The sequence below is a fragment of the Rhinichthys klamathensis genome, unplaced genomic scaffold (genome assembly GCF_029890125.1).
Source record: "Rhinichthys klamathensis goyatoka isolate OS25496 unplaced genomic scaffold, OSU_Roscu_1.1 h1tg000090l_1, whole genome shotgun sequence".
NCBI lineage: Eukaryota > Metazoa > Chordata > Actinopteri > Cypriniformes > Leuciscidae > Rhinichthys > Rhinichthys klamathensis.
The window spans coordinates 3,754,592-3,776,153 of record NW_026606629.1 but is presented as its reverse complement, the minus strand read 5'-3'; the positions used below and the strand labels follow the sequence as shown (position 1 = coordinate 3,776,153).

The 21,562-nt window shown below is 41.0% G+C and overlaps 1 protein-coding gene across 1 annotated transcript in view; it reads right to left on the bottom strand.

The window, feature by feature from the left end:
- The window catches only part of LOC130085888 (diacylglycerol kinase gamma), a 203,275-nt gene extending 184,049 nt beyond the window's left edge, over positions 1 to 19,226 (bottom strand). Inside the window, exon 1 of the mRNA XM_056251876.1 lies at positions 19,129 to 19,226. The gene's annotated coding sequence lies outside the window, so the exon portion shown is untranslated. The remainder of the gene's footprint in view (positions 1 to 19,128) is intronic.
- Between the last annotated feature and the right edge of the window lie 2,336 nt (positions 19,227 to 21,562).

The following is a 21,562-nucleotide window of genomic DNA, read 5'->3' as shown; positions in this document are numbered from 1 at the left end:
GGGGGGTTTAAAAACACTAACTTGAAAGCGAAAGTATAATATGGACGTCCGCACAGACATTGAAATGGTGGCGCTCGAATGAATTCCTATGGAAGTAGAAATTAACTAAACGTTCGCTCTGTTCTGCTCGCTCGTCGCCATGGACGCGCACCATTATGAATGCCAGTGCAGCCGCATACTTTTTAGTGTCACTAAAATTAGTGCAATTTCGGGGGCCGATTGCTTGAATTGTGAGTTCAATAGTCTATTATTTTTCACGGAAAACACAACAATAAAAGAGTACAATGACAGATTCGCTTAAATAGGCGTTTTTACATAAAATAGCCTATTCCATCATCATCTTTTCAGTCAGCTCTTCACTCTCGTGATTAATGAAATTTGACTCCTGTTGCTGATATTTGCTGCAACTTTCGTTCAGCTCACAATTTAGTAAGCAAACACGTTTCAAATGTGTTTTTATTTTATTTTTGTGTATGTGTGTGTATATGTATGTATATATATAAATATAGCTTATGTTTCAAATATGAGTTAATTAACAATCGTTGGAAAGAATGATACTTTTAAACATAACACTAAACCGTCATTAGGTGTCGCCAGGCGACCGTCTTAATGAGCGAGTCATTGATTCATTCGTTTGAACGACTGAGTCATTCATGAATGAGATAGATGTTTATGGATTGATTGGTCATTGAATCTTTGAGTCAACCGATTCGTTCAAAATGCTGAATCATTCAGTAATGAGAACGCGTTGCTGTGAGATGCGCGATGGTTCTGCTGTGATCTTTGTTTAACTATTTTCGCTGCTGAAACAGAAAAAAAGTCAATATTGCATGTAAAATGTAAGTGATTTGACTTGTGTGTGTGTGATTGTGTGTGTGATTGTGTCTGTTACAGTGATAAGAGTTTAACCCTTGTTAAACTTTAGGCCTTGTCTTTTTGGATATATATCTTTTTATATTAAAAAATAGTCATACAACCCATATATTTTAAATGTATTGTTTGCTTTAAATTACATTAAGATTGTATGTTTGGTAATTGAACCTGAATGAATTTTAAATGAATGTGCTATATTTCAGATCATATATTTGTTTTCCTTAAAATTTGAACTAACACTAACTTTATTCTCATCTGAATGATAGATTATTTATTTCTGTATAAAATAAAAACACATTTGATTTTTCTTTTTTAATCAATGTAGAATGTGTAACTGAAAAAATAAACAGATTAGGGCTCTGTTTGATGACAAGAAATGAAAACCAATGCGATATGATGAATGTCCAAAAGATGGCTCCCACAGACTGTTTTTAAATAGGATTGTTTGATATTTTTTGCTTTTAAACTGTGTGTGTGTGTGTGTGTGTAAGAGATTTTGGTTGGGTGACAGTTGTAGTTTACAGTTTGACAAGAGTTTATAGCTTGACAAAAGCACAATGTTGTGTTTTATTGCAAGTGTACACAAATATAAGTAAACACTTTGCAGTTTGAATAATGTCCTGTATGAACAAAAGGACGGAGTATGTTTTTATGTCTACATTGTTCAATTACGCCACACACACACACACACACACACACACACACACACACACACACACACACACACACACACACACACACACACACACACACACACACAAACACTATTTTTCTAATCAGATCAGGCAAGTAATATTCTGTCTTGTCTCTTAAAAAAACAATATATATATATTTATGTATATATATATATATATGTGTGTGTGTGTGTGTGTGTGTTTGTGTGTGTATATATATAAATATAGCTGCGAGCAGCGATGAAAGGGCCAAAGCCGGCGGCACCGCCACCCCGGTTATAGCGCCACCAACTGGCAGCAGGAAGTCTGTCACTTTCAAAAAGCTTTGAAATCACCTGATTGCTTCAAACTTCACTACTATGATGTAAACACACGGCAGATGTAGACCTGGATGTAGACCTGACCTTTCAGAAGGTTGCTCTCGCATACTTTGTGGTTGATATGTGCCCTCAATGCACACTTTTGCAGAGCCCACACTGATACAAGCTCTACAGCACACTTCTTTTCGACAGTCAAAGCAGGGTTACGTTTTTGCACGTCGTGCACAATAACCCTAAAGGCACCAGGGTGGCGGTGCCACCGGCTTTATATATATATATATATATATATATATATATATATATATATATAAATATAGCTGCGAGCAGCGATGAAGGGCCAAAGCCGGTGGTACCGCCACCCCGGTGCCTTTAGGTAACTAAAGGCACCGGGGTTGCGGTGCCACCGGCTTGGGCCCGTAATCGCTGCTCGCAGCTATATTTATATATATATATATATATATATATATATTTATTAGGGCCCAAGCCCAAAGGGCGAAGGCCCTATTGTTTTCCTTAGGATTATTTATTATTATTATTATTATTATTATTATTATTCTTATTATTTTTCTGCTACCTTTTGGACACTTTTGGAGGCCTTAACATGCTCAAAAACTCCTGAAACTTTGCACACATGTCAGAACCCGCGGCCATCAGGGCCGGGCTGAAGATGGTACCCGGGCGTGGCAGGGGGGCTCGACAGCGCCCCCTGGAACGGGGTCCGAAAACATGGTCCATAAATCAAACACGCTTGCATGTAATAATATGAAACTCGGTACACATGTAGATCTCCTCGTTTCATATATACTTCACACTCTTACTTTTTACCCCAGCCCAACAGGAAGTCGGCTATTTAGGGTTGTTGGTAAAACACACGCAATGGAATGTGAAATACTCCTCCTAGAGAATTCAAACAAACGGCACGAAACTCGGTCAGCATGAAGTCAAGACATTGAGGATGAAAGTTTGCGAGGGGATTTTTGATATCTCGAACGGTTTGGCCGTGGCGAGGAAACAAAATTATGGCGAGAAACGTGAAACAGGAAGTGTGTCATAACTACTGCATACATTAACTGATCTTGATGAAACTTCAACAGTGTGTTCGTTGTAAGAGCCCGATCACATGGATGTGACTATTGTGAGTCAAAGTTATAGCGCCACCAACTGGCAGCAGGAAGTGTGTCACTTCCTAAATGCTTTTGACAAAAGGGGGGGGGTTAGTTTTATCTACAGTAATAAAACTCGATATGTATATTGTACTCTTCGAGCCGGACAACTTTCTAATTTACCGTAATTAGCTCGGATCAACAGAAAGTCAGATATTTTTGTCTGAATGTGGATTTTTGGCTAAAAAAGCCTCTGATTTTTTACCCACTCCTCTTAAGTGGTTTATTCAATTCCCACCAAACTTTTTCAACATGATGAAAATACATTAAAGAAGCTAAATTGTGAATGGCTATTGAATATCTCAAATTGTTTTGCTATGGCGAGGGATTAAAGTCATGTCAAAAAAGTAAACACTAAAAGCCTCATATCTTCTAAAAAATTAATTATACACCATTTATTTCTAGATAAAATTACACAAATATCAGAACTAACCCCATTTTATTCTTGTTTTCAATTTAAGAATAATGTACAAGTTTAAAAACAGCCAGAATGTGCTATTCAGTTAAAAAATAAATACATCAAGTAATACAAAGGGCTATACTGCCCTCTTGTGTCCAAAATGATATCAACTCAGTACATAAAACTTTTTTATCAGGTATGGCTATTGTAATTAAATATAAATATATTAGGTATGTGGCTGTGAGGATCTTTTCCCACCGGTTAATCGACGTTAGACACCAGCGAGGCCTTTTAAATCGCTAATATAAAAGTGAAAGTAAAGTAAGGACGTCCGCACGGACATAGTGGTGGCGCTCGCAGTGCGCTCGAATGAATTTCTATGGAAGTGGAAATGAAAAAACGTTCGCTCTGTTCTGCTTGCTCGTCGCCATGGACGCGCACCGTTATGAATGCCAGTGCAGCCGCATACTTTTTAGTGTCACTTTAAAATTAGCACCATATCGGGGGCCGATTGTTTCCGGTTTTCAGGTAATACACAACAACAAATGAGTAAATGACAGATTCGCTTAAATAGGCGCTTTTACACAAAATATTCCATCATCATTTTTTTCAGTCAGCTCTTCACTCTCGTGATTAATGAATTTTGACTCCTGTTGCTGATCTTTGCTGCAACTTTCGTTCAGCTCACAATTTAGTAAGCAAACACGCTTCAAATGTGTTTTTATTTTATTTTTGTGTATACATATGTGTGTATATATATATATATATAGCTTATGTTTCAAATATGAGTTAATTAACAATCGTTGGAAAGAATCATACTTTTAAACATATCACTAAACCGTCATTAGGTGTCGCCAGGCGACCGTCTTAATGAGCGAGTCATTGATTCATTCGTTCAAACGATTCGTTCGAACGGCTGAGTCATTCATGAATGAGACAGATTATGGATTGGTCGTTGAATCTTTGAGTCAACCGATTCGTTCAAAATGCTGAATCATTCAGTAATGAGAACGCGTTGCTGTGAGATGCTCGATGGTTCTGCTGTGATCTTTGTTTAACTATTTTCGCTGCTGAAACAGAAAAAAAGTCAATATTGCATCTAAAATGTAAGTGATTTGACGTGTGTGTGTGTGTGTGTGTGTGTGTGATTGTGTCTGTTACAGTGATTGTTTAACCCTTGTTAAAGTTTAGGCCTTGTCTTTTTGGATATATATCTTTTTATATATAAAAAAATAGCATACAACCCTGAGAATTTTCTCTCCCTCTCTCTTCGTCTCTGTGTGTGAGGGATTTGTCTATTGCTTTTAATGGAGTTCAAGGTTTCAGGGGCTTTTGGGGCTCTTAACGTGCTCAAAAACTATTGAAACTTTGCACACAGGTCAGAGCCCACAGCCATCAGGGCCGGGCTGAAGCTGGTACCCGGGCGTGGCAGGGGGGCTCAACAGCGCCCCCTTGAACGGGGTCCAACAATTTGGTCCATATATCCAACACGCTTGCATGAATTAATATGAAACTTAGTACACATATAGATCTCATCGGGCCGAACATCTTTCCCCTGGTCAAGTTTTACGCCAGCCCAACAGGAAATCGGCTATTATGGGTTGTTTGGAAAACGCTTGCTGTGGAATTTGAAGTACTACTCCTAGGCAATTCATTCAATCATTGCCAAACTCGGTGTGCATGAAGTCAAGACATTAAGGATGCTAAATTGTGGACAGATTTTTGATATCTCGAACGGTTTGGCCACGGAGAGGAAATTAATTTTCATGACTAAAAAAGGACATATAAAGTGTGTTATAACTTAGTTAGTTTTACCTACAGTTACAAAACTCAGCGTGTATATTCTTCTCCTCAAGCCGAACAACTTTCTAATTTAAAGTAATTAGCTCCGACCCTCAGAAAGTCAGATATTGTGGTTTGAATATGGTCATTTTCTCTCTCTCTCTCTCTGAGCCAATATGGCAAGCCGCTTTAACATTTAATCATTTTAACCTACTAGTCTCTATTTTCATGCTACTAGTACTTATTTTTTAGATACTAGTATCTATTCCATTAAGTACTAGTACTTATTCATTTGGGACTAGTGCTTATTCTTTAGTACTAGTGCCTATTCTTTAGATACTAGTGCTTATTCTTTAGATATTCTTTTGAATACGTATTAGTAGCTAATGAATAAGTACTGGTATCTATTTAATAGGTACTAGTATCTAATGACTTAGTACTAGTATTTATTGAATAAATACTAGTATCTATTAATAGGTACTAGTATCTAAAAGGTCATTTTCTCTTTCTCTCTCTCTGAGCCAATATGGCAAGCCGTTTTAACATTTAATGATTTTAACCTACTAGTCTCTATTTTCATGCTACTAGTACTTATTTTTTAGATACTAGTATCTATTCCATTAAGTACTAGTACTTATTCATTAGCGACTAGTGCTTATTCTGTTTAGAATATTCAAAGTGCTTATTCAATTTTTATGCTTATTTATATTTTCAGAGCAGAAAATCCGATTTTTCTGCTTATTCAATATTGCATCTAAAATGTAAGTGACTTGACGTGTGTGTGTGTGTGTGTGTGTGTGTGTGTGTGTGTGTGAGAGAGAGAGAGAGAGAGAGAGAGAGAGAGAGAGAGAGAGAGAGAGAGAGAGAGAGAGAGAGAGAGAGAGAGAGAGAGAGAGAGAGAGAGAGAGAGAGAGATTGCGTCTGTTACAGTGACAAGAGTTTAACCCTTTAAGGCCTTGTCTTTTTGGATATAAGTAAAAAAAATATGCAGTTATAAGCTCTAAAACTTACAGGCACCCAATATGCTTTCCTGTTATACCTGAAACATTGTCACTGTATTTTGTATAGTGAACCAATCTAAATTCAAGAAAATTAAAAAGCAATATGCCACTGGAATGTATTATAGTGATTTTATTGTGTAAAGGGTAAATGGTATTCAATACAAAAAAACTCAATTTTAATAATAATATTATTAGGCTATAAGTATATATTATAATATTATTATTATTATTATAAGTAACAGTTAAGTATGGCGTTGCTAAGCAACAAAGAATATAGACTGTGCAGGCACATATGTGTTTAGTCACTAGTAGTCAACCACATAATATGTGGCTTAACCATCAGAATTTAGTTCTGTTTTAAAAACAATTCACTAAATGCTTAAAACAATAACTCTTTGCACAAACCACAGTTTGAGGACAGAAACTTCCTGCGCTTGTAACACTGACAAAGACAGGTTGAAATCCTCAACTCATTTTTTTTTTACCACAGTCATGCACACATTTGCAAAGAGATAGAGCTCTGGTTTCCTCTGCAGGGACCTCCTGCTCTCACTTCAGCATTTCCTTTGATGTAAGCAACGGCACTAGCTTTACGCGAGTGAGTAGAAACACAGCCATCCAGTTTTCAGTTGTGACATTATATGGATCCCATGTACTTCATTATAAACAGGTGCCTGGAATAACACCAGCACAGCACTGACAGGGAATCTATCATGCACATCTGCCCTGACTTGAGAATCAATGTCTTTGGAAGCCTCTTGATGAATGGTTAATATTAGCGTTACTATGCACACAGTACATTTGCTACCACCTCTATTAGCATGCAAATGCACATGGAGTATCCTACCTTCAAGAAGCAAGGGAATAACTCTCAGTTCCCTTTCGAAAGCTACAATCGATGCTGCGCTGCTCAGCGCATTGGGAACGTCTTTAGTTGTGACCAGCTGTGAATATTGTGTGTAACACGTCGATAGAATTGACCCGGAGGTAATATAGCCTCGGTCGATGACGTCATCGGCGCGCACCCGCAACACGAGGCTATAAATAGATGAGCCGCAGGTGCATCGTCAGGTCTTTTGTCTTCAGACCATTCTGTGCATGTGTGAACGCAAACACTCTCTCTATCTCTCATCTGTTCTCAGATCTTTGTTAGGAGTTAGTTTTGTCAGGCAGTGTGCAGAAAATTTCTCATTTCTCAAATCTTTTTTCTCTCACGCTACATCAAAGAGTTTTTTGAAAGTAAAAAAAGAGGAGAAATGAGCCAACAAAATAGTAAGCGTTGTGTTCCTCCATGCTCCCGTCCCATGTCTGAGCTGGATACACACGATTACTGTTTTGTTTGTTTGGGGGAAGAGCACGCGGTTCTGGCTATAGAGAAGGGCGGGTGCGAGCATTGTGACCAGCTCACGGTTAAGATGCTTCGCTCCCGTCTGAACTATTTCCAGACCGCACCCGCATTATCATCGTGGGGCTCTCGTATGGATCTGCATGACGAGCAAGAGACGGGTCCGTCCCTTTCGCTTGCTGCGTCACCAGATCCACACATCCCTTCTCGTGATTTCGAAGCGCGCTCCGGTGCTTCTTCGACTCACGAGGGGGATGATGTATCTCTTGGGTCTTCGGACCGCGAGCAACCAGCCTCTGAGCATTCCTCTCGTGAAAAGAAATCTGTCGAGGAATTGCTCGAGGTGGTTACTCGCGCGGTGGCCAGATTACAGCTTGACTGGCCACGCGAACAAGAGACCCCCAAGCAGTCTAAATTAGGGGATAGGTTTCTGTCCGGTGGCAGAGGGGAGGGACCAAAACATCAGTCTCTTCCCTTTTTCGAGGACCTCCATGACGAACTATCTAAGTCATGGAGTAAACCATATACTTCTCGCGTGTTTGTGCCCTCGACGTCGACTTTTTCGACTATCGTGGGTGCAAAGGCGCGGGGGTATACGGAGATGCCTCGGGTTGAAGAGACGCTCGCGAGCTATCTCTCTCCCGACTCGGCATCTTCGATAAAGAAACCTACCCTCCCCACTAAACCCTGTCGTATAACATCATCTTTAGTGGGGAAAGCTTATCAAGCTGCAGGTCAGGCTGGTGCTGCGCTGCACACTATGGCAGTGTTACAGGCGTACCAGGCTGACTTGTTGAAGGATTTGAGTGCGGGCAGTACGATCGACGAAGAGTCATTCTCTGAGCTTCGTCGTGCCACAGATCTGTCTCTTCGTGCGACCAAGCAGACGGCCCGTGCCATCGGCCGTTCAATGTCTGCTTTAGTCAGCACGGAGAGGCATCTGTGGCTTAATCTGACAGGGATTAAGGAAAAAGATCGTTTGTTTCTGATTGACTCTCCTATTTCTCCATCTGGGCTGTTTGGTGACTCAGTGAACACCGTTGTCACCCGCTTTAAGGAAGTTAAGAAACACGAGGAAGCGTTTGTTCAGTTTCTTCCTCGCCGCACTCAAGGGGAGGGGCCGTCTGCCACCCAGCCCCGCCCCGGTCCTTCAAAACCTAGGGAGGTAAAGAAGCAGAGTGTAGCGGACCGTGCTCCCCCTCGCAGGGATTGGGGACAGGTTCGCCGTGCTCAGCAACCTCCCAAGCCAGACCTCAGGACTATCATTAACAGAAAGAAGAAGTCCTGATGGTCTGGCGCCCAATCTGGTGGGGGTAGCCCCCCACGGGATGGGGCGCATGCAAGATCTTTTCGCCCCTTCCCGTTACCCTCACAAAACCTCTCCATCCCTGCCACCTCTCGTGCTTCGGGGGGCAGCGGTTTCCAGCGAAATGTTGGATGTTCCGTTGTTTCCTGCCGTCATTCAGGACACGGAACATCCAACATCCCCTCAAAAGGAAGTATTAAAATTGATACCACTCTCAGAAAGTCTGGCAGCGTGGAAACTTCTGCCAGGCATTTCTGCGTGGGTATTAAGCACAGTACAGATAGGATACAGAATCCAATTTATTCGTCGTCCTCCACGTTTCAACGGCGTGGTCTTCACTTCCGTGAAACCGGAGCTGATGCATGTACTGTCGCAAGAGCTGCAAACCCTTCTGAGCAAAGAGGCCATAGAACATGTTCCTCTTCCAGAGAGAGAGTCAGGCTATTACAGCAGATACTTCCTGGTTCCCAAAAAGGATGGGGGGGTGCGTCCAATCTTAGATCTTCGAGGCTTAAACCGTACAGTCAAAGCGCTCAAGTTCAAGATGTTAACCGTCAAGACGGTCGTGACGCAAATTCAACATCACGATTGGTTCGTCACGATCGATTTGAAGGACGCTTATTTTCACATAGAAATATTGCCACAACACAGGAAATTCCTGAGGTTCGCTTTCGGGGGCGAAGCGTACCAGTTTCGGGTTCTTCCATTCGGCCTGGCCTTGTCACCCCGCACATACACGAAATGCATGGATGCAGCACTGGCTCCGTTACGACTCCAGGGCATTCGCATTTTGAATTACATCGACGATTGGTTGATACTAGCACAATCGCGAGAGATGGCGCTCCAACACAGAGACATCGTGTTAGCTCATCTAGTTGCTCTAGGGTTGAGACTCAACACCAAGAAAAGTGTTCTTTCTCCTGCCCAGAGAACGACTTATCTCGGGATTGTTTGGGATTCGGTCACGATGCGGGCACAAATGTCTCCCGCTCGAATCGAGACCATTCAGCAGACCATGAGCAAAGTCAGGCTAGGCCAAGAACTCACTGTTCGTCAGTACCAAAAAATGTTGGGTTTCATGGCGTCAGCATCCACGGTGATTCCTCTGGGGCTGTTGCACATGAGACCATTTCAGTTGTGGCTAAAAGCCAGAGGATTTCATCCAAGAGCCAATCCTCAAAGGCACATCAAAGTGACGCGCCGCGGGCTTCGTACACTATCTCTGTGGGTCAGACCCCGGTTCCTTGCCTTGGGTCCCACTCTGGGGGCGCCGTGTCGTCGCAGACTGCTAACGACGGACGCCTCCCTGATGGGCTGGGGAGCGGTCTTAGATGGCCGTCCAGCTCAAGGGGAATGGGAAGGTCATCAGCTCGATTGGCACATCAATTGCCTCGAGTTGATGGCCGTATTTCTGGCTCTGAAATATTTTCTCCATCAATTGAGGGGCTGTCATGTCCTAGTGCGGGTGGACAACACAGCAGCAGTCTCTTATATAAATCACCAGGGGGGTCTGCGCTCACGCAATCTGAACAGAATAGCGAGGCAGATTTTTCTCTGGGCCCAGGACAAGTTCCTGTCACTCAGGGCAGTATACATTCCAGGGCATTTGAATGTGGGAGCAGATTTACTGTCCAGACAGACACTACCGACAGGGGAATGGAAACTCCACCCGGAAGTAGTGAAACAGATTTGGACCAAATTTTACAAAGCAGAGGTGGACCTCTTCGCCTCCCAGCAGACAGCGCAATGTCCCCTCTACTTCTCTCTGAGTCACCCAGCTCCATTGGGTCTGGATGCGATGGCGCACTCATGGCCCAAGATGCGCCTGTATGCGTTTCCTCCAGTTTCTTTGCTCCCGGGAGTTCTAGCCAGAGTTCGCCAACAAGGGTCTTGCCTCTTGCTGATAGCGCCACGTTGGCCGAACAGAGTGTGGTTCTCGGAGATAATATCTCTCCTCGACGGCTCGCCTTGGGCGATTCCGGAGAGGAGGGACCTTCTGTCTCAGGCGGAGGGCACGATATTCCATCCCAGGCCCGACCTGTGGAATCTTCATGTTTGGCCCCTGATGGGAACCAACTGAGGGACACTGGGCTTTCGCCTGCTGTTATTGAGACTATTCTGAGTGCTAGGGCTTCCTCCACTAGACAAAGTTATGCCAGTAAATGGGGTGTTTTTGAAAGGTGGTGTGTTGTACACAATGTAGATCCAGTCAACTGCCAGGTTGCTTCAGTTCTGGACTTCATGCAAGAGAAATTATCAACAGGCACATGCCCTGCTACTCTTAAGGTTTATGTGGCCGCTCTTTCGGCTTGCCACGCCTTGGTTGACGGGGCGCCGCTCGGGAGACATCCTCTGCTCTCTCGCTTCCTTCGTGGGGCCAGGCGACTGAGGCCTCCAGTAAAAACCAAGATCCCTTCGTGGGACTTAGCTATAGTCCTCGAGGGTCTGGTTGAAACCCCCTTTGAACCTATAGAGTCAGCGTCTGATAAACTTCTGACTCTAAAAATGGTTTTTCTAATGGCAATAACTTCCTTGAAGAGAATTGGGGATATGCAGGCTCTGTCTATCTCTCCATCCTGCTTAGACTTTGCCCCAGGAATGGTGAAAGTAATTTTGCATCCTCATCCTGATTACCTGCCTAAGGTTCCATTTTCGTCTGTACATCCGGTCATTCTAGAAGCCTTCTGTCCTCCACCGTTTACAACGCCGGAGCAGGAGAAATCTCATAGACTGTGTCCAGTCCGTGCTCTTCAGGCTTACATCCACCGCACTAGCCAGTGCCGTAAGTCAGAGCAATTATTCGTCTGTTATGGTGGTAGTAACAGAGGAGGAGCTGCCACCAAGCAGACCATGTCTCATTGGGTCAGGGATGCAATTGCTTTGGCTTATGAGGCGCGCGGTCAAGCTTCGCCTATAGGTCTCAGAGCTCACTCTACCAGGGGGGTCGCTTCTTCTAGTGCTTTGGCGAGGGGTGCCCCCTTACAACAGATTTGTGATGCGGCAGGTTGGTCCTCTCCGCACACATTCATAAGGTTTTATAGTTTGGATGTTCATGCCACTCCGGGCTCTCATGTCCTTGAGTCAACATCACAGGCTAGTGTCTGAGGCCTTCTTGCGTTCTTGTGAGCACATGCACAACCGTTGGGGTCCAGACATGTTCAAGCACGGCGGCGTGGGTATTCTCGTTCCCAATGCGCTGAGCAGCGCAGCATCGATTGTAGCTTTCGAAAGGGAACGATCTCGGTTACTTCACTGTAACCTTGTTCCCTGAGAAAGCGGAACGAGATGCTGCGCTACTTTGCCGTGCTGAAGATGTCCCAGGACTGCTCTTCAGACAAAATATCCTGACGATGCACCTGCGGCTCATCTATTTATAGCCTCGTGTTGCGGGTGCGCGCCGATGACGTCATCGACCGAGGCTATATTACCTCCGGGTCAATTCTATCGACGTGTTACACACAATATTCACAGCTGGTCACAACTAAAGACGTTCCCAATGCGCTGAGCAGCGCAGCATCTCGTTCCGCTTTCTCAGGGAACAAGGTTACAGTGAAGTAACCGAGATCGTTTCCTTTTAACCCTGGGACTGAATGCCATTGACATTACAGTAAATCACACAAATATTTATGGAGGCAAATGTTGAAATTATGCTTAAGGACTGGACAAAATTAGTAAAAAAAAAAAAAACTATCGAGTTGATAGATGAAGATGATTCACATTTTCTTAAAGCCAAAAAAAAAAAAGCAAAATAAATAAATAATGGGGAAGAAATGACCAAAAAATGTCTTCTACCTTTAAATTTTAATTTCGACCATAATTTAACCGTGGCGAGCTGTCTTGCTTACGTGTCAGCTTTTAATAATTCAGCATTAGGTTTAAATAATTAAATTTTGATTTAAAAAGCAGATATTGCATTTGAAAATTTAAAGACATGAGAAATGAATGCAGCTGGGGCTCTGAATTTATGCTTAATGTTGCTCAATGCAACATTTGACACATACACAATCAAACTTTAATTACCTAAAAACTGTGAGACTTAGGATTTTAATAAACAGAATAGTACATTATAAACTGCTTATTGTTTCAATCCCACTTTATGCAGTCAAACACAGCAAGAAAGGTCCTGATTACAATTCAAAAATCAATATTTTGCCCTAAAAAGATTACACACTTGGGATCTATTAGGTTGCTATAAATACACGACTGGAGAGTTCATCCTTCAGTGATAAGCACTGTTTGCTTTCACAATAAAACAAACAGGGCTCGATGAGCTCCAGCACATTATTACTTTTCCACAGTTGCATCATTTTACTGCTTGCCTCAAGCCACAGCTTCTCTGTTTGCTCAAAAGCACATGGACCTGTCAAGTAATTGGTTTTACTTTGAGAAGAGCGCCATGTGGATGTTTTTCTTTAACCCTTATGAGAGGTCTGATGGAACTCGTGTTAATTGAGACAGATCATACAGCTGCAAAAAAAATCATCTACAGTGGGAAAATCATCTATGTTAAGCATCAGCCATGAGAATAATCTGGGGTAAACGAGCAATGGATGGGAAGAAGGAGAGATGAAGGGGTTCGAGACAGCAGGCGGCAAAGAGCGATCTGACTCAGCCTGAATGTTAGGCTGGGTGTAAAAAACAGGGTTTTCAGCGGGACAAAAACCACTGACACCTAATCATTACACCCACCAATGGCAGATATGCTATTACTGAGGGTGGAAATAATTAAGTGAAGTCGCAAGTCAAGGAATGCAATTTGGGAATAGCTTTTCAAAGAGCAGGTTGCCTTGTGCCTGTGGTGGGGCAGCGGAGGTGGTACTTCCCCTGTGGTGTACAGCGATACATTACTGTGTCACATTCTAAAGTTGGACAAGAGAGAGGCAAACCATACTGCTTTTTGATGTTTTGCCATTGAGAAACTTTTGAATTGTTCTCTCACAAAAACAAGCTGTGCTGAGTTGACCTGCATTTTATGTCCTTGTTGTATCATGCATTTTTAATGAACTGCATTATTGTTTAATAAGCTTCTCCTTCTGCTTCCATGGAAATATAATATTTTTTCTTTCAATTGTCTTAAAGTAGGTAAATGAATTATTAAGTTCAGTTGGCCGTGATCATCAGGCAAATTTTTTGTCCAGTGTCCAAAACAAAATTTACATTTTAAACTTAAATGTTCTTACATGTTCATATTATATCCTTCCTGAAAAAATACAATAAAATAAATATATAAACAGCTTAAAACTGCTTAAGATCATTTGCTATACTTAGCTGGTTTGAAATGGTCTCACAGCCAGATTTAGCTGGTGGTTCTCCCAGCCTGGCCTGCTGAAAGGTTGCCAAAACCGCTCTAGTAACTGACCAGCTAAGACCAGAAAACCAACCAGCCAAGGCTGGATTAAGAATTTCTTACAATGTTTTCTTAGTTGTGCTACTTAGAAAGTATTGAAAATCTCTCTATTGCTACCACAGAGAAACATAACGTCAACAGGGTATCAAAGGCTTACTTAAATAGGTAATTTGGATATAATGTATTTCCCATGATGGCATCATCACTCACATGCTTGAGAAACTTGTATACAATAAGATGACCAGTACAGCAGTACCTTCCATGGTGATAAAAAAAAAAAAAGTAATAAAGTAATTATTTAACTTGATTCCTAACAAGCAACATTAAGATCACAGAACAATCTGTACAGTAAAAGATCATAGCTGAGTGTGCTCAGCAACCATATTGGTTAATGTAGCTCAAGCCACATTTTCTCTTTTGCTGAGTGATATTTATTACTACACCATCTGGCTTAATATGAAGCCAAGGCTAGGCTGGAAAAGACCAAAGAAATGTGTAATAATAAAGAACTGAATGTTCATGTAAGCTAATGAGCATGAACTGCATATATCATCAGAACATTTCCTAAAAACATTTCCTTCACTTTCCCCTCTCTATATAGATATATTCCAGCTGTCCCTGTGTAAAACTACACCTTGGACACCTCTCCTCCCTGTAAATACGGTGCTAATGTGATTAGCATGCCTCTAGGGCTCATTACAGAGAACATAATTAGCAGTCAGAGGAAGAATAAAAGGCAACCTCCATCCAAAAGATCCAACATGTTTTCATGGTTTCATATTTACATGTTTTACCAAGCAGCAAATTCATTTAAAAACAACAGAGGTGGCTTAAAGAGATTATTCTCTAATCATATTGTTGCCGATCTAATGCTCAGGTTTTGATGTAAATGAAAAGGAGAGGGAAAAGGGACAGAACGAAGGCCACTAACCCCAATGACATGTCTTGGCAGTGACATCAGCAGCTTGCTGTCACCATAGCGATGGAAACCTCCAAGAGAATACAGAGACCTGGAATGATAGTAAACATCTCAATGGACAAAAGCATAACCTTGTCCCCTCGGTCAGCTGACATGTATTTTGGTCTACAGCATTATTCTTCAAAAAGTGTTGTATCGTTAGTATTTCTTTTTCCACTTTATGACCAAACCACTTTATGACCACAACTTTAATGTACACTTTGGTTTTCACCATTATGATGTAGGCTAATATTGGTGGGTATCATCGCATTTCAGGGTATGTTCAAAACGTACAGTCGTTAAATAGAGAAAATGCTGACTCAAGTTACAACTCAACATTTGTATTTTTTTTCCATTGGTGAGTGAATCAATAAAAACATAATAATAATGTAAATGCAGGTTTATTGCTTAGTCTAGTGTTGTGGGGGAATTTCCTCAATGCTGTAAGAAACTCTAACCCTCACATTTTGGGGTAAATAATAAACTATTCTATTTGGATAAAAAATAAACTTTGCATTTCTCTGGCATTTGTTGGCAGAAAGCGCCCGGGAAATTTATATGAATTCCTATATACCTTGTTTATGTAATTGGTTTATGTAAAACACACGATTCCCCTCATTGTCTGAGTTATTCTGATGGCCTTATTTGTTTTGCAGTGATGAAGCATAAGCAGTGTGTGTGTGGGGGGAAACCTTGCCATGGCATCCTCCCCCAATGTCTCAGCAGTTTTTAATTAAAATGCTTCATTTGTGCCACCTATCCTGGTTGACTGAGAAACTATATCATAATAAATTGCTGCCCTCATCTCCAGACAGATGGCCAGGGGTTTGCATTTTGCAGCCTTTTATGTAACATCAATGGGAAAGAGGAAACACATAAAAGTATCACAATCAACTTGCAGTGATGTGATTGCAGTGTCCTTGCATTTGCAATTTAACTGATGAACAGCTAGCTCCATCAAATAAATAATTCACTTTTTACATTATATTGCTAAATTTTACAGTTGATTTAGGCATGTTCTATATAAAAATGCATGTAAATTGTAAAATTTTTTTTTCATTATGCTCACATGTTGCGGTGCAAACCTAAACTTGCATATTCCCTTGTGCTTGCACTTGCTTTGAATGCATAAATCAACATTTAATGTAATATATATGGTGTTATAAAGGTTTCTATTGCTGTTGTTCAACTGCCAAATTATTTCTTGATTTGCTATATGGATATGCTTAATATATGTAAAAAAAAAAAAAAAAAAAAAAAAAAAACATTTCACATAATGGCAATTCATTTCTCCTTCGGTGAATAATTTTCTTGAGGTCATTTTACACCACCAAAATGCTTTTAACACATTTAGCACCTCCCCATGACATTTCTCTATTTCTCTCAATTGCTTTCTCTCAACTGTCATGGCCCAATGCTGACGATGTTCTATATTTTACATTGGTAGGTTTCCTCTCTCATTATCTCTAGACAGAAAAGGTCACTGCTTCTGTGTTGTTTTTCCTTGCACAAAGACACTTCTACAACAGTGTTGTGTGACCTACTACAACACAAACACATATGGCTTTGGTGCCTGTTGACAGCCCACACAATTAGACCCCTGTCTGCCTGACATCAAATCATCAAATATGTAGTTAGTATAGCTCACTGTGTTACATAAAAAAGACTTAACTGCTCCTTTTGACACATTTCATAATGTATACCAAAAGTACCAAAACCACTCCATTCTGCCTATAGCACATCGCTGTAATAATGGACTGCATACAGTACACAGCAGCATTTTAAATAACTTATGAAAATAAACTAGTATTCAAGATCTTCTTTTCTTAAGATCATTTCACATTCAAATCTAAAGAGTATGGTAATTGTATCTTGCTCTCCTTCAAACAATGTCTAAAGTATAATGTATAGGCCCCTATGCTATAAATTGTATGCAAATAGTTTGAAATGTAAAGGCTTCAATCAAGGTGTTTTGTAAAATTTAAATGATCCGTTATAATAATAAAACAGTTCAGCAATTTAAGTAAAGTAATCATCTTTCACTGTACTTAGGGGTCCAAGCAGATGGAATTGAAATTGTTGAAATTAGTGTCAAACATAATAAAGTTATTTCCCTTTCGTTTTCCAACATATATACTGTGTAAATTGCTCACTGAATCTTATCAAAGAGAAACGTTATGCTTCTTAACATTCAATGACCAGAACTGCCAAAGATATCTTTAAAAATATCTGAAAATGTTCCACTACAAATGCAAAACAATTATCAGGGTACGTTCAAAAAATAATTGAACACCTACATTTTTTTTCTGAGTGAGGAAGCTGATATTCATATTTCCCTCATATTTCCGTGACAGTGTGCTTAGGTCCGAATTTAAATAGATAGTTCACCCAAAAATTTAAATTCTGTCATGAATTACTCACCCTCATGTCACTCCAAACCTGTAAGACTTTCGTTCATTTTTGGAACACAAATGAAAATGTTTTTGATGAAATCTGAGAGCTTTCTATCCCTCCATAGCCAGCTACGCAACTGAAACGTAGACGCTTCAAAAAGTTCATAAAGAGATTGTAAAACTATAAATATGAATTGATCGGTTTAGTCCTAATTTTCTGAAGAGACACGGTTGCTTTATATTATTATTATATATATATTATTTATATATATATATATATATATGAATTTAGGCCTTTATTCACATATAGACATTCATCAATGCACCCATCAGTTATGATAAACAGGAGCTCAAGAATGTTCACGTGGGTGGGTGGGTGGAATGACATGAGGGTGAGTATATAATGACAAAATTTAAATTTTGGGTGGAACTAACAATTAAAATAATCTAAATGGAAAATGAAGACACTTTCTGTGCAACAGTATCTATTCCTTTTGAATTAAGATCCTCAAATCTACACCACATCCACGACGTGCAAGAGTGCATTCATTCAACACAGATGAAGGCTCTTCCGTTGTGATTCAAAAAGTCTGACGGATTATACATGGGATGGAAACTTTAAAGGCATAGGTCATATTTAAGGTCAGGCATATGGCGTTAGATACCAATCTGGCTCATGCTGTTATGACAACCTTGGAAGAAACACTGTGAATGGATCTGTGCCTGTATATATTGTGTTTAGTATCAAGAGACATCATTCTGTCAAACACTACTGAATGCCCATGAAGAATGTCCTAATGCTCCATGTGTAAGGAACACAATACTGCACTACGTAACAGCCTTAGAATCTGCAGAGCAAAGCAACAACATAAGAGCAAGATCCGTTTGTCCTTTTAAAATGTTTTTTTGATTTAAAAGATGTGGACCTATTAAAGAGAAGGGGGCTGTTGTTCCAATCCTCAATCATTGAGATGCAGTGAGCATCTTACTGCACTGTGCAGAGGAATGATGAAATAAGAGCTAAAAATAGCAACCTCCCAGGATCCCCCTTTGCCCAGCACTGTAAACACCTCATTTCTGAGACAGTCCTGGGAAAAGCACCGTACATCTGCAAACCCCGTAAAAAAAACAAGTGTGCTTGTTTTTGGAAGTATATATCCATACAAACTGCAGGCAATTATTAATATATATATAACAAGGTACAATTTTTTTTTATGGTAACATCTGTCTTGAGTGGATAGCATAAAGAATAAGGCTGCTGATTAGGTTGTGCTGTCCACTGATATTTAAAGCTTTTTGTTATTTACAAATACATATGAATCTACATTTTCCCATAATATCTTAAATTCTATTGTATTGTTTTTTTAAATGGCCAGCTATTAAAATATTATCAATAATCAATGCCACACAATACGTAAAAAGCAATAACTTAACAAGGTGAAATCATATGAATAATGAGGCAATGTTCGTAACATTTTATCATTCAATGTCATGGATTAAATCGCTATTTGCCGTCTTAATCTATTAGCAACAATCCCGGGTAACTACCAAAAGGAAAGAACCTACCCACAGATGAATTCATTGTGTCCTCATCTCCCCGCCAGTCTGGAGTCGTGACTCTGTTTCTCAAAACCTAGCGTCCTACCTACCTTGACAGCATTATTGGGCATCATGCACGTGCAGCATCATAGGCATCGGGTGTGTGCATGAGCTAATTGTGCGTTCAAGTCCGTCCTCCTGGGAAGTTCGTACGTACGAGGTGGGAAGTCGTGTTTACGACGGCAGGTGCGTTCAAGTCACTTTCGTCGGAGTCAGATGGCGGTGTACTTTCTCTTAATTAATTACACAAACATACAGCAAAGTTCAGTTCTAGAAAATGTGCATAAGGTGTGCTTTGCTTTAAAAAAAAATGTTTTTAATTCATTTATGAAGCCACTGAAAACGTTATCTTTACATATTACATTGTTATATTATAATGCCATCATATTCTGTGCAGGCAATTAGCTAGCTGTAGGCCTAAATAGAAAAACCTGACAATTAAATACCTTTAAAGCAACACTAAGTACATTTTTTTTACCTTAAAATAACGTTTCCAAAATCGTTTCAGTGGTTCATTAAGTCGTAAAAGGGTGAAAGGCACTTCTGGATTCGCTTTGCGGTCCTATCTGCTATAACAACGCTATGTAAGATTGCCAGATCGGGTCGCGTTTCTGTAGTTCTAATGAGACATAAGAAAACTACAAATCTGACTTGCTTTGCGTCAAGCGTTACAATAGTCATTATTTTGTTTTTCTTCGTTTCTGATGTCGCAATACATCATACTTTCATGAAATCATGCAACATACTCTACCTTGTCTCTACAATTCCGCTTCCAACCTGTAGGGCGACCGCAGAGGAAAAGTTACTTGGTGTTGCTTCAAAGTCCCTGTAAAGTCAAAATTAAGTATGTATTCTGAGTTTGTCACACCACAGAAAAATGTGTTATTAGCCACCCAGCCAAATTTGAATGATAAAAAAAGCCACCAAGTAAATAAAATAAGCGATCAAAATCTTGAAAAAATGCTGCTCTCAAACGCTGGGGGCGTGTCCACTGGCTGCGCTGAAACCACGCCCACTCGCGGGAAAGCTGCCGACGGTGATATATTAGGTGATAACTTACTGCTTTCGGGACGGGAGGATGAAGGCCGAGGCGGGAGATAGTCAGTTCGGCCCCGTTCACCAGTAACAGGATTATTAGTGAATCCCAGTTGTCTACAGACGAAAGTTTATAAATCTATCCTGTGTAAAATAACCAATACAGAGGCGGGTGTTGGTAGTGATCCTCAGCTCTCCATCAAGGTACGTGGCTCTTTACACCTCTCTACCTCTTCTCGATGTGATCGCTTTTCGGAAAATGAAATAAGCACACCGATCTGTTTTGTACGTGATCGCATCCAGGTAATACGCATATCCGCGACAAAGGCATAGCTAGCTAGCAAACTGTAGGCTGTAGTAACTAGTGCTGAGTGTGACAGTAACTCGCGATTGAGCGGCGAACTAATGCGAATGTGCTCTATCGTTAGGGGAGGGGCCAGCCTCAGTGGCTCCACTGCGTCATCAAGTAGGGGCGTGTCCAGGGGCTCCACTGCGTCATCGAGCCCCCGTTTTAGCCCCGCCCAAAAAATCCGGAACACAGCAATGGTGAAAACATTTCTAACATTTCTAATGTGTTTAGAATTTTTTTTTAGAATTGCCTTTACAAGGACTTTAAGTATACTGTATTCTGCCATGTTTCTCACTGACACGCCCTCAACTCGTAAAGATCGGGGCTTAAAGAAAATCCCGAGCTTCCCACTCATATTTATTTACAACATTGTGGTGGCGTTGTGCGTTCAACTCGTAAATACGATCTTTCCGAGATGACTTGAACGCACCTCGAAGCGCTACAAAGCCCAATAATGCAGTGAGCGCTTCAATTATGGCAAATTGTCACTATAGGTTCTAAAACTTAGTCTCCAGCCGTTTCTGGATAAGATAACCAAAAACATTCAAAAGCATTTTAAATGCTTATTTATTGCTCAACATTGCATTGAATTTAAGTAGCTAATCTTGTGGGACTTCAATTGTTTAGTGTTTATATTTTCAGAACAACAGCTAGTCGGCTTAGATGTTCATTACACGGCATATACAAAATAATGCATCCATCAAGGCCTTTTACAGCGCAAGCGCCGATCTGAACGGTGTCTAGCATGTCGTCTTTCAGTGCAAAAGCTGGTGTAAGCATGGCAGGACAGAGTCGTGCCTTCTGTCAGCGCAGACCGCCAAGCTGCCCGGTCTTCCGCAAGGATTCCGCCCCATTCATGTCCCGCTTGACGACATCCTTAAAGCGGAGCTTGGGTCGGCCACGAGGGCGGTGTCCCACAGCTAACTCCCCATGGAAGATGGACTTTGGGAGACGTTCATCTGGCATACGACGTACATGGCCGATCCATCTGAGTCGCCTCCTCCGGAACATGGTGTA